The following is a 14,478-nucleotide window of genomic DNA, read 5'->3' as shown; positions in this document are numbered from 1 at the left end:
TAAGAATCGCTAATAGGGAGGCCACCATGATGCTGTTGGAAAGAATTAGGGGTTCAAACCTGGTTGGAAATCTGGCTCTGCCTTTTACTAACTGCTTGGGGATAAATTACCTAACCTAAGCTTCCAATTCCCCTATTTGTGGAGGAGGATGTAAGTTCATGGCCCAGCACCTAATAGATAATTAATAAAGGGTAACTAACACCATTCTTCAGTTAAGTGGAATACCAGAGTTTGTCCTTCAGTCAAAGGAAAACTGAATTGTGTTATGAAAGAAAATAAACGTAACTCCATGCATAGGTTCCGACTCTAGGAGAATATGAGCCAAACACTTTTCTTCAAGAGCATTTCGCCCAATTTCATGGACTTCCCCTTTTCCCTCTTTGCTGACGTTTTGTGTTTGCCCGCACACATACTCGTTATCTGTTGCTGCAAAGCAAATTGCCCCAAACCTTTGGAGCTTAAAGCAAACAAACATTCACTACTTCACAAAGCTTCTGAAAGTCAGGAACCCAAGGGTGGCTTTGCTGGGGATCCGGTCTCAGTGTCTCCTAAATCACGCTGGGGGCAGGGACTGCGGTCTTCAAGTTTGGCTAGGTGAGCATCTGCTGCCAGGCTCACTCACAGGACTATTGGCAGAAGGCCTAGGTTATTTGCGGGACAGGCTCCCCATGGCGCTTCTAATGACAGGACAGCTGACACCTCCCAAAGCAAGTGATCAAAGAGCGAGAAAGCTGTATTAGTTACCTATCTTTGTATAATAAATTACCCTCAAACTTCAAAGAACATTTGGCTTCTCATGTTGTCTGTGGACCAGGAATCTGGGGCCTCCAGCTCTGGGTCTCTCAAAAGGCTGCAATCCAGGTGTCAGCTGGGACTGCAGGCATCATAATTTAAGATTCTTAAGTGTCACCTGCGGTGGATCCTCTTCCACACTCACTCAGTTGAGTGTTGGCCTCGGTTCTTTGCCATGGTGAGCCTCTCCATCAGCAGCTTGCTTCATCAGAGCAAGCGAGCAAGAGGGAAGTCACAGTCATTTGTAGCTTACTCTCAGAAGTGACATCCTTAACTTTGGCCATATTCTGTTTGTTAAAATCTGGTCACCTGGTGCAGGCTACACTCAAAGAAAGGGTTTTATATCAGGGCATGACTATTAGGAGGTGAGGATTGAGGTGGCCATCCTAGAAAGCTGCCTTCCATGGCAACCAACACCCAAGCTGCAGTGCCTCTTTTTTTTTCTTTCTTTCTTTTTTTTTTTTTTTTAATTCATGAGCGACACAGAGAGAGGCAGAGTCAGGCAGAGGGAGAAGCAGGTTCCCTGCAGGGAGCCTGATGCAGGACTCGACCCCAGGACCCTGGGATCACATCCTGAGCCAAAGGCAGATGCTCAACTGCTGAGTCCCTCAGGCGCCCCTGCAGTGCCTCTTGTGACCTGATTAGCGAGATAACATTTCATCATTTCTACTTATTCTGTGGGTCACACAGACCAACCCTAGTACACCAGGGAAGAGGACTACCCCAGGGGGTGAGCACCAGGAGATGGAGCTCGGTGGGGACCATCTTGGAGTGCCTGCCGCAGTCCAGCCAGGTGAATTCCTCTTCTTCACCCGCCCTGCCTGGGCCCCCAGAGGCTGACGAATGCTCTCTGCCTTCTGATCCGTACAGCAGGCGAGGAGCAAAGGCAGGAGAGCAAAGGGAGATAGTAAGGTTGCCCTACTTATTCTCGCAGCCCCCTCGCTGCAGGCTGGCTGTACCTGGCTCCGGTCAGGCGGCACCAAGAAACTATCGACCGGATGCCCTTCGTGCACTAAGTGGCCCACGGCCTCCCTTAGTCCAGCCTCCCTCCAGAAGCAGAACTTTCCTTGCAGGATCGCTGTAAGGGTCACTCCCAAGAATAAGCAATGAATGCAATGCAATGCTCCTCTGTGTCCTCATCCGCCTCTGGCCAGCTGGGGCGCCCCCCATCTCCTGGTCCTCGATGGTTCCACCACTGCACCCACTCAGGGTTGTCCCACTCTGGGTTGACACCCCTTTCACTCCAGCGGGCTCCAGCTGCGAGTTGCTATCCGACACCCTAATGGCCCTCAGGGGCCACCGTAGCCGACTGCCCGTTTGAACTCAGGGCCCGCGACGCCGGCGCCGCCATGTCGTCTTGGGGCATTTCCGCCGTGGGCTCGCCGGGTCCCGCCCTCAGGCTCCGCCCATCAGCTGCACGTGCGACGGAAGCTCCCGGGCGGCCCGGCCCTGGTGTCTGTAGTGGTGTCTCATGCTCCTAGCGATGTGCTCCTCAAAGCCGACTCCGGAGAGAGAAGAGGTGGACGTCCCTATAAGCGCCCCCAGGTTCCTTTACCCCCATCCCGGGGCGGGGAGCGGGGAGCGGAGGTCCAGGCATCTCAGCCCTGTATAAAACCATTTTTGGGGGGCAGCCTGGGTGGCTCAGCGGTTTAGCGCCGCCTGCAGCCCAGGACGTGACCCCGGGACCCCGGGATCGAGTCCCGCGCAGGGAGCCTGCTGGTCCCTCTGGTCCCTCTGCCTCTCTTTCTCTCTCTGTGTCTCTCATGAATAAATAAATCTTAAAAAAAAAAAAAAAGTTTTTGAAAATGCAAACAGAAAGTGGAGTCCGCATTACAGTGAAACTCTGCAGTTTAAGGAATCGTAAACGTAGCTTCCCTTTCCGTTGTAAAGTTGAAGCACGCAGGTCTGCTCGTTAATTTCAGTGATTTCCAGGCTCCTTCATGTTTGTGAACTGCCTGTTTATGAGCACGTAGTATATACTGTCTCCTAAAAAAAAAAAAAAAAAAAAGGAAAGAAAAAAGAAAGAAAGTGAAGTCATTCTGAAGCCCTGCTGATGCTTCCTGGTAAGGAGGTAGATGAGGCTGCAAAGCCACCCAGGTACATAGGAGGCCAGACTTCTGCCTCCCTGACCCTCACCAGGTTTCTTCTCCTCTGTGAGCCGCAGAGTTCTCCACTGTAAAATGATCATCTTTTGGAAAGGTTGTGGGGTTTAGGTGAACAAAAATGCCTGCTCTATGCTTGGCATCCTGTAAGTCTTCTGAGTTAGGGTGCCACGGGCATCAGTAGTCATTGTTAATTAATCTCCTGTTTCATGATTCAGCCCAGATCAAATCCTCAGGCTTTTGACCCGACTGCTGAGGGATGTCGGTGGACCTGCCCCATTTCCACGTTCACCCACCTCCTCTCTTCACCTCCCGAAGGTCTCAGGAATTCAGCACTCAAAGGTCTGGGAATCTGCAGATCCCTCTCACTGCCCCACCTCTCAGTATGTGCCCTGTTTCAAGCTGTTAAATAAGAGCTCTCTGCTAGTCCTCCCTTACAGCCCTCTAACTGCCCTGTGCTCTCTCTCTAGGACCCTTCAAGTCGTATCCTCTGTCCTGCCAACCCCTCTGTCGATCTCCTGGATCCCCCCTAGCTCTCCAGTCTACTCTCCATTCTGGCTCCGGAGAACACTTAAAAAACATAAACCTAACCATTTCATTCTCTAGTTGGGAACCTTCCGTGATTACATTTTGCCCTCTGGAGGCACCCCAGTGCCGGTACAGACTTACCAGGCTGTGTATGCTCCAGCCTGCCTTTTCTTTCTAAAATTTTAAAAAGTTTGTATTTATTTATTTATTTATTTATTTATTTATTTATTTATTTATGACACAAAGAGAGAGAGAGAGAGGCAGAGATACAGGCAGAGGGAGAAGCAGGCCCCACACAGGGAGACTGATGTGGGACTTGATCCCAGGTCTCCAGGATCACACCCTGGACCAAAGGCAGGGACTCAACCACTGAGCCACTCAGGTGTCCCTACCCTTTTCTTTCTAAAAGCACAGTGAGCATCAGCTTGGGCTAGTTTCTTCACTTAATTGTCTTGGGTATGATGGGAACTTGGGAGAGCCTTTCAGAAAGGTGAAGACAGTAAAATGGAGAGAAGGTGCTGGGTGCACAAGCAGAATCGTGTCCTCGGGAAAACAACCGCTCTATCAGTTCAGCAGAAGTTGAGGTCCTAGTGAGTCTCCAACGGGTCTCAGCTGGTGATTTCTTAGTTTATCAGGCAGGGTTTCTTGTTCTTTTGATTTGGTTTGGTTTGTTTGTTTTTGTTTTTTGCCTGTAGGAGCAGGTCATGAAAGTATTTTCACCCCAAGGAATCCTGAGAAATATCCAAGTCTTACACAAATCCAGTCAATCTAAAAAAAAAAAAAAGGACCTTCTGGGTCTATATTTTTCTTTAAAGATTTATTTATTTATTTATGATAGACACACACAGAGAGAGAGAGGGGCAGAGACACAGGCAGGCTCCATGCCAGGAGCCCGACCCAGGACTCGATCCCAGGACTCTAGGATCGTGCCCTGGGCCAAAGGCAAGCACCAAACCGCTGAGCCACCCAGGGATCCCCTTTTGGGTCTATATTTATTCAAAGTGTTTGCTGGGATGGAATCTTGATTCAAATTTTCCAGAAACTTAAACCAAAACTTTCCCTTTATTTTTATTTTTATTTATTTATTTATTTATTTATTTATTTATTTTTAAACTTTCCCTTTAAAAAGGGCCCGTTTTGTTACCTTTATTAAACTCTTCAATAAGTATACATTTTTGTGGGGGGTCACACAAAATTTAAATAAGGAAGCTGAAGGTAGGTGGGAGTTCCCAAAGCTGATGGTAACTGGAAACCTCCTATAGGATTTCCATACATGGGCTTATTCATTCCACAGTTGGCTAAGCAGAACCATTTTATAATGAAAGTGCAAGGCAATTCCCAGTTGGCAAATTGACCGGAAACAAAGCTGGGACCCCTATTTGGCCTCTGGTCAGTTTCTATTGTTCAGAGAGCCCAAGAACCTAATTCATTGTCCTTCTTCTTTGGGGACTACAAAGAGGCCCCAGGGGATCTTTCACCTGCTAGGGGAGAGGGTCTGGGCCCCACTGGGGCAGCTGGATGCAATCCCTTTGTGGCTGCAACAGTGTCCCTGCGCCAAGTCAGTTTCCAGTGTCCTGGGGTTCCCACTACTCTCCTTCAGGCAGTGATTTTTCCCTTTCCTTCCCAATTCCCTTTCCTCCTCCTCTAACCTCCCTGCTCTTTTCCATACTCCTTTCCCTCCTTCTTATACTTTGTGGGGCCACTACCAGACAGCTACGGCTTAGCTCCTCTCAGCCTGCCTCCAACGGAGCAGACCTTGGTGGAACCGGCTCCCCCTGATAGGGACCAAGTGAACTTGGTGGAGGTATGCATCTGATAGTCACAGAAAGCTATTATTTTCTCTTGCTCCTCTTGTTCTGTGGTTCTGAGTTGCCTGAACAGGCGCCTCCCCCAGCCTGATCCACCCATGGGCAGTGGGCAGAGTGCCTCCCGCAGCCCCTGCTTGGTTTCCTTCTTCTCTTCTCCAGTTCCTGCTTCCAGCTCCCTCCTTCACCCACTCCCACTTTCAACCTCAAGACTCCCTGTTTTGTCTTTAAAACTCCTGGCTGCTTCTCCATCCTCTGTCCCTGTCTGTGGGGACAGGATCTGTGCCAGTTTCTTCGTTGCCTTGCCAGTCAAGAATTTGTCACCAGATTAGATCTCGTTGTCCTCTGAAGATGGCCTAAATAATACACGGGCACAGGTGTTCTCTGACCCTAAAATCTGTTTGCTCTCTTTCTGCCTGTCTGGTTAGCCATTTTATTATTTTTCAGCCCAAAGAAAGTTCAGGTTAAGATTGAGCAGGATGGGACACCTGGGTGGCTCAGCAGTTGAGCATCTGCCTTCATCTCAGGGCATGATACCAGAGTCCTGGGATCAAGTCCCACATTAGGCTCTTTTCGTGGAGCCTGCTTTTCCCTCTGCCTGTGTCTCTGCCTCTCTCTCTCTCTCTGTCATGAATAAATAAATAAAATCTTAAAAAAAAAAAAAAAGATTGAGCAGGACATGGACTTGGTGTGAGATTGAGGAACTCGAGGAGGTTGCTGGGACACATTTCAGAACTGTGGGACCCTCTGTACTTGCTTGTCTCTCTCTCTTCTCCACAGCCTTTATTCCCATAGTAACTGGGCCTGGGAGTAGGCATGTATCCCGAAGATGCTCAATCTTGGAAGCCCTAATCCAGTGTACTTCCTTGATAGTAGCACACCAGAAAATTACTTGTGAATATAAGAAATGCTCAGAGGATTCCAAAAGACTTCCCCTTGGGTTGCATGCTTAATAATTGGACCAATTCAAATTAGATGGCTCGAAGAAAAAGAAATTAGTTTTCTAGCTGGGCCTGGCCCCAGTACACTTTGGGTAATCAAAAAAAAAAAAAAAAAAAAAAGCCACTAAATGGATCCCTTAATTTTTTTTCAATTGCATCTGCTTGGTAAATGGTTTCAAAAGTGGGGAGAAATCCCTTATGTGCAGGCCTTTATGAAACGGTACTGAGACCCTGGCTGGCAGGACTCCTGGGGTATATGTGTGGCCTCCATTTCTACCCCACCCCCAAAGGATTTGAGCCAGATTTGCTCATGGATCTTCCAGCTACTTCCAAACCATCTCCATTCAGAATCTCCTTTTCAGGTCCCAGTGGGCTCCCCTCAGCCTCCTGTTCCAACACCCCCTTCAATCCCTAAGCCTGTACCTTATCCTAGTTAGGTTCCTAAAGCACCAGAACCCCCCACACTGGAGCACTATCCTTGATGGGATTCTAGGAAGACTCCAAGCTGGTTCACTCCTTTACCTTGCCACCACCCCAGGGTCTTTCTCCCCTTTGGGAGGTGGTTGATGAGGATGGGGCAATTACTGGAGTGCATGTCCCTTTTTCTGTGAGACACCTAGGGATGTGCAAAGAAAGGCATGGTAGATTTTCAGAAAATCCTGATAAGTTTAGGGATGAGTTTGTCAGACAGGCTGGTGTTCTTGCTGACCTGGCAGGCATCAGTGTCATTCTGGCACAGTTGCACCCCTGATGAAAGAGGTCGCGTGAGGAGAAAGGCCAGAGAGTGTGCAGATGGTCCAGTAACCGCTAATCCTTACCACCAAGTCTGCTGGGTAGGCAGTGAAGTGGTCCCTGAAAAAGACCCTTCTGGGATGCTGTGAACAATATTGACCAAACTAGAATGAGGCATTATACTGTTTGTCCAAAACTTGCAAATTAGGATAAGTTTAGAAAGATTACTCATGGGAAGGATGAAAACCTGGTAGTCTTTGAGTTGGGTAAGAGAGATATTCAGAAGAAGGCAGACCCAGACCTGGAGTGTGTGGACAAAGGGCATTGCTGGCATGCATTTGTTTTGTTTTGTTTTTTAATTTTTATTTATTTATGATAGTCACATACACAGAGAGAGAGAGAGAGAGAGAGAGAGAGGCAGAGACATAGGCAGAGGGAGAAGCAGGCCCCATGCACTGGGAGCCTGACGTGGGACTCGATCCCGGGTCTCCAGGATTGCGCCGCTGGCATGCATTTGTTACCCAGTCTGCTCCAAACGTTAGGAGAAAATTATAAAAGTGGGAGGTTGGCCCTTGGATTCCACTGTCAAATTTGGTGGAGGAGGCCTTCAAGGTCTATGATATAGTAACAGAGGCAGAGTCTGGTGGGAGTACTCCACAGAATGGTTCTAGGTCCAAAAACACCCCATTTACAGAGACCACAAATCTCATACGAACCCAGTCTCTGCATCCACCCAAGACCCGTTAACATGACCACAACAAACTGTTTTAATCCATCAGCCCTGACCTGGTAAACCAATGTAGATCCCAGGTTACCCCCACATAATACCTCTTGTGCTTCTTGTAGGACCCTCATCTATAGCCAGATTACAAGAGGAACCTGCCCACCAAAAGGTATAGTTAACCCTACCCCGGATCCCTTTCCTCCTTTATGTACAATATTACCATCTGTAGTTCCGACACCTTGTGAGATCCAGAAGATATGGCCGTGGTGGTGTAGTTACCTGGGCTGTTACACAGGGCCACGGATGTGCTGGACTGCCAACACTGAAAACCAATGAGACAATGACAAATAGTCCTTGTGACTGCCCCTAATGCTCATCCCTGGGTCCTTCAGAACCACCGCCACCCAGGACTCTTAGGTTTAGCTAAAGGAATAATGTTCCTACAAATGGTAAATGGGAAGGGAATAGTGGTTCAGTACCTTGATACTAATCATAGTAGAGGTGATGGGACTGTGGGGTATATTGCACTCCCTGCCCTGAGGATATTAAGGTATTCTCCAATAACCCCTATACAAATCCGCTATCACCAAAGGGATCCAGACAAACAGTGGGTCTACTGATTACCAAAATAATCATCTTGGTTGGTTCCTTGATAGGACTAGGTAGGGAATTAATTTACAACATCTCATACAAAAGGTCATAGCCACTGTGTCCATGATATTAGCCAAAACTGGACAGGATTTTATTATTTTTATTTTTTTAAAGATTTTTAAAAAATTTATTCATGAGAGACACAAAGAGAGAGAGGCAGAGATACAGGCAGAGGGAGAAGCAGGCCCCATGCAGGGAGCCCGACGCAGGACTCGATCCCTGGGTCTCCAGGATCACACCCTGGGCCGAAGGTGGTGCTCAGCCACCTGGGCTGCCCCAGGACAGGATTTTAAACTTCTACAAAAATCATTAGATTCTCTGACTTCAAGGGTCTTAGATCACCAATTAGCCTTGGATTATGTACTGGCTGAACAAGGAGAAATAGGTACTGTCACAAATACATCTTGTTGCTTCAGCAGTGCTTCTGGAAAGGTGGAACAAAAGGCTGACATCATCCTCCAACAGGCTACACAGATTTAACAACCCCACTGCCCAAGCCACCTGGGACTCCATTAGAGGGTACCTACCAAATGTTACTTGGTTCTTGCCTTTCCTTGGACGCTTAGTGACATTTTTATTGCTGTTACTCTTTGGGTCCTGGGTTTTTAACCTCCTGGAAAACTTTGTGTCTTCCAGCCTTCAGTAATTCCAAGTCAAGCTAGCAGTGGTGCAAGGATTCCAACCTACACCACTACAGGAGGATCTGAGTCCTTATAAATCATTAGAACAGTCAGTGAGACCCCTCCATGGTAGGGTAGGGACAATATCCCTGACCCAGCAGGAAGCAGGTTTTGAAGATGAGTCCTTCAGCCCCTTCTTCATAGGAATAAGGAGGGTCACAACACTCAGAGTGGTAATGATGAGGAAGGACTGGACTGGGGTCCCCTGACCACAAAATCCAGCGTTGCTTGACTGCCTCCATAAGGGGGGTGGGGGAAAGAAAGTGAAAACTCCGCGCCTCTTGAATAGTATATCCTGCGGGAATGTGGAGGGAAGTTGTTTACTACAAAAGCTGTCAAAGACCAGCCCAAACCAGTCTACACCAAGAGGGACCTGACTTTCTCATTATAATAAAAATCCTGCCCAAGGGTAGAGATTTAATTTGCTAATTAGACATACCCTGCCTGAAGAAGTGAGACCTTTAAGTGCAGAGCTGCAGATTCTCCACCTCTGCATGTTCAGATATCACCCTTTTCCTGCCTACGGCTCTTTAAATATCTTTTTTTTTTAACTTTTATTTATTTATGATAGTCAGAGAGAGAGAGAGAGAGAGAGAGAGGCAGAGACACAGGCAGAGGGAGGAGCAGGCTCCATGCACCGGGAGCCCAATGTGGGACTCGATCCCAGGTCTCCAGGATCGCGCCCATGGGCCAAAGGCAGGCGCCAAACCGCTGCACCACCCAGGGATCCCCCTACGGCTCTTTAAAAGCTCTCTCTGACCTGTCTCCAGGGAACCAGCCTGAAAAACCTAAGGACTCTTCCCTCCGTGCTGCTGTTTCCCTGGTGCTGGAGCAGAAGCCCCAGTAAAGCCTTGTGGGAACTCCCATTTGGCTGCTTGTCAGTTTCTATTGTCAAGAGCAAGCCCAAGGGCCCCCTCCGGTGTCAGGCCTCTTGTTTTCAAGGTTGAGTTTCAGGACCTGGGAGAATGGATTCCTGATGGGAAATACTCAGGAGTAAAGAACCCTCCCATGTTGGCTTCGCAAGCCACATCCGAGATCTTTCATCCTCTAGTGAAAAAGAAACAGGGAGGCATTCCAGGGCTGTGACCACATTTCCAGAAAGGCTGCTGTTGCTTAATAGAATCAGGAGCCAAAAGAGCATTGATAATCACCCCCAGCTGGAGATCATGAGCAGGTTACCTGGAGTGAGTGACTTACATCCTGAATTTGGCAGGAGCACCCTGGGTTTTTAACCACAAAGCTTGGTCAGGAGGTTGGATTTCTCTCCACAGGCAGATCCTCTTCCTCTAATATTTATTGTCAACAGCTGCATCCTAATGTTACTCACGTTTTGAGGCCAAATTCCTGATGATTGGAAAACTGAGTTATTTCTTCCCAAGCATCTTACTTACTGAGGTCATCTTAGCTGATGATTGAATAGTGTAGAGACAAACCTACACTGGTCTTAGGTGTTGTTTGATTTTTTTTAAATATACAAACTATATTCAGTTTCAAATTATTTGCTGTGTATAATATATATTTACTGGTCTTTGAATCTGGCACATTCTTATAAATTCTATTGGAGCTTCTGCTTATTTGCCTGTCCTTAGGATGTTATCCAGACTCCTCTGTGGGCAGAGAAAACATTTGCATATAAATGACCTAACAAAACACACCTCTTAGTCCTTAACATTGAACAGGAAACTACCTGTCTGTCATCCAGGAGGAATAAAGAGCTCAGGATTGCTGGTCTAATGGGAAATGTGTATGCTGGGGAGACTCTCTTTTTGAGAGGATTTGTAGCTTAAGCAGGAAAAATATGAACTCCAACCACCTTTCCTTGGCTTGAAAAGAATGTTGATTTTTAGTTTCATTTTTGGAGTAGATAAAATATTCATATGGTTCAAAGACAAACTTTTTAAAATGAAAAGATAATTCCATTTTTAAATGTCACTTCCTAATTTCCTTTTTTTTTAATTTAAATTCAAGTTGGTTTACGTTTAATGTAGTGGTTTCAGGAGTAGAATTTAATGATTCATCACTTACATATGACACTCAGGGCTCATCCCAACTCCTTGATTTTTTAAAAACAGCTTCTTTTGAAGTATAACTGATATATAACAAACCGCACATATTTAAAATGTTTTGTATATTTTAACATATTTGGTATATTTTAACATATTTATATGCCTGCCAAACCATCACCACAGTCATGATAGGATATCCATCACCCCAAACAATTTTCTCATGTTCCTTTGTATTGGTCCTCATGCATTTCCCTAATGACTAATAATGTTGAGCATCTCTTCATGTGTTATTTTGCCATACGTATATCTTCATTTTTTATAGTTTTGTTGAGTTATGATTGATGTACAGCAGTGTATAAGTGAATGATTAACATGTTTTGTGAAACGATTACCACAATAAGTTAACATCCATCATTTCATATAGACACAAAATTTTAAAAATCATTTTTCTATAATGAGAACTCTTAGAATTTCCTCTCTAAACACTTTCATATATTTTATACAGCAGTGTAAATTGTGGTCTCCATTTGTACATGACATCCCTTGTACTTACTTGTACCTGGAAGTTTGTATCTTTACACATCCTTCATCCAGCTCCCCCACCTCTCCATATCCACCTGTGGTAACCACAAATTTGGCTTATTTTTCTATGATTTTGGGTTTTTTGTTTGTTATTAGATTCCACGTATAAGTGAGATCATACACTTTTGTCTTTCTTTGCCTGACTTAATTCATTTAGTATGATGCCCTCAAGGTCTATCCACATTATTGCAAATGGAAGGATTTCCACATTTTTTATGGATGAATATTATTCCATTGTGTATATATACATACACACAATACACCACAACTTTTTTTTTTTAAGATTTTTATTTATTCATGAGAGACAGAGAGAGAGAGGCAGAGACACAGGCAGAGGGAGAAGCAGGTTCCATGCAGGGAGCCTGATGTGTGACTCGATCGCAGGTCTCCAGGATCATGACCTGAGCGGAAGGCAGACACTCAACCACTGAGCCACCCAGGTGTCCCACACCACAACTTCTTTATCCATTCATCTAACAATGGACACCTAGATTATTTCTATGTCTTGGCTATTATAAATAATGCTGTTATGAACATGTGGGTACAGGTATGTCTTTGATGTAGAGCTTTTATTTCCCTCAGGTATATACTTAGAAGTAGAATGTGAGATCACATGGTAGTTCTACTTTAATTTTTTGAGGATCCTCAATATTGTTTTCCATAGTGACTGCATCATTTCACAATCCTACCATCATTTACCAACCTTACCAGTGCACAAGGGTTCCCTTTTCTTCATGTATACACCAGCATTTGTTATCTCTTGTCTTTTTGATGGTAGTCATTATAATAGGTGAGAGGAGATACCTCATTGTGATTTTATGGATTTTTTTTTTAAGATTTTAAAAATTTATTCATGAGAGACAGAAAGCAAGAGAGGCGGAGACATAGGCAGAGGAAGAAGTAGGCTCTTCGCAGGAGCCCAATGTGGGACTCGATCCCAGATCCCTGGATCACGACCTGAGCCGAAGGCAGTGGCCCAACCTCTGAGCCACCCAGGCATCCCCTTCCTTGTGATTTTAAAATACATTTCCCTGATTAGTGATGTTGAGCATCTTTTAATGTATCTGTTGGCCATTTGTATGTCTTCATTTGACAAATGTCTGTTTACTCAGGTCCTTTGCCCATTATGAAATTACATTATTCATTTTTTTATTATCAAGTTATATGAATCCTCTGTATATTTTGGGTATTAACCCCTTATCAGATACATATATGATTTGCCTTTTGATTTTTTTTAATTTTTATTTATTTATGATAGTCACACACACACAGAGAGAGAGGCAGAGACATAGGCAGAGGGAGAAGCAGGCCCCATGCACCGGGAGCCCGACGTGGGATTCGATCTCGGGTCTCCAGGATCACGCCCTGGGCCAAAGGCAGGCGCCAAACCACTGCACCACCCAGGGATCCCTGATTTGCCTTTTGATTCTGCAAATTATCTTTTAATTTTTTTTGATTTTATTTATTTGGCAACTTGGGGTCTTTTGTGGTTCCCTATAAATTTTAGAATTGTTTTTTTCTACATCTATAAAAATTGCCATTGGAATCTTGATAGTGATTGCATTGAATCTACACATAGCTTTTGGTAGTGTAGACATTTAAAAAATATTAATTTCTCCAATTCATGAGCACAGGATACCTTTCCATTTATTGGTGTCTTCTTTGATTTCTTTCATCAATGTCTTGTGGTTTCCAGAGTAGAGATCTTTTACCGCCTCGGTTAAATTTATGCCTAAGTATTTATCGGTTAAATTTATGCCTAAGTATTGTGTTTGATGCTATTGTAATGGGGTGGTTTTCTTTATTTCTTTTTTTGGGTTATTTGTTGTTAATATATAGAAATGCTACTTTTAAAAAATGCTATTTTGTATTTTGCAACTTTACTGAATTTGTTGATCTAACAGTTTTTTTTGTGGAGTCTTTAGGACTTTCTCTGTATAAAATCATGTCATCTGCAAAGGGAGACAACTTTACATCTTCTTTTCCAATTCTGGATGCCTTTTACTTCTTTTTTCTTGCCTGGTTATTCTGGGCAGAACTTCCGATACTGTGTTGAACAGAAATTTTAAGAGTGGGCACCCTTGTCTTGTTCCTGTTCTTGGAACAAGGAAAAGCTTTCTTTCAACTTTCACCATTGAGTATATTAGCTGTGGGTCTGTTTTGTATATGGCCTTTATTATGTTGAAATTCATTCCTTCTACACCTAATTTTTAAGCTTTTATCATTAATGGATGTTGAATTTTGTCAAATGCTTTTTTTGTGTCTCTGGATATGATCATATGATTTATTCTTTCATTTTATTAATGCAATGTATCACAATGATTGGTTAGCATATGCTGAGCCATCCTTGCTCCCAGGGATAAATCTCATTTGATCACAGTGAATGATATTTTTAATGTCCTGCAGAATTTGATTTGCTAGTATTTTGAGAATTTTATGTCTGTCTTTGTTAGGAATATTGACCTGTAGTTCTCCTCCTCCTCCTCCTCCTCCTCCTCCTCCTCCTCCTCCTCTTCCTCCTCCTCCTCCTCCTCCTTCTTCCTTTCTTTTTTCTTGTGGTGTCCTTTCCTGGCTCTCCTGTCAAGGTAGTGTTGGCTTTATAAGATAAATTGGAGATGTTCCTTCCCTTTCAGTTTATTGGAAGAGTCTGAGAAGGATTGGCATTAATCTTTCTTTAAGTGTTGGTAAAATTCATCAGTGAAACCATTTGATGTTGGGCTGTTCTTTGCTGGGAGATTTTTGATTACTAAGTCAATCTCCTTACAAGTCATCAGTCTGTTTGGAGTTTCTATTTCTCCTTGATTCATAATTAGTAGACTGCATATTTCTAAGAAGTTTTCCATTTCTTCTAGGTTGTCCAGTTTTTTGGCATAGGTTGTAGTAGGTTCTAATGATCCTCTGTATTTCTGTGTTATTGGTTGCAATATTTCCTTTT

The sequence above is a fragment of the Canis lupus genome, chromosome 1 (genome assembly GCF_003254725.2).
Source record: "Canis lupus dingo isolate Sandy chromosome 1, ASM325472v2, whole genome shotgun sequence".
In the NCBI taxonomy this organism is placed as follows: domain Eukaryota; kingdom Metazoa; phylum Chordata; class Mammalia; order Carnivora; family Canidae; genus Canis; species Canis lupus.
Note: the sequence above shows the minus strand (reverse complement) of the source record.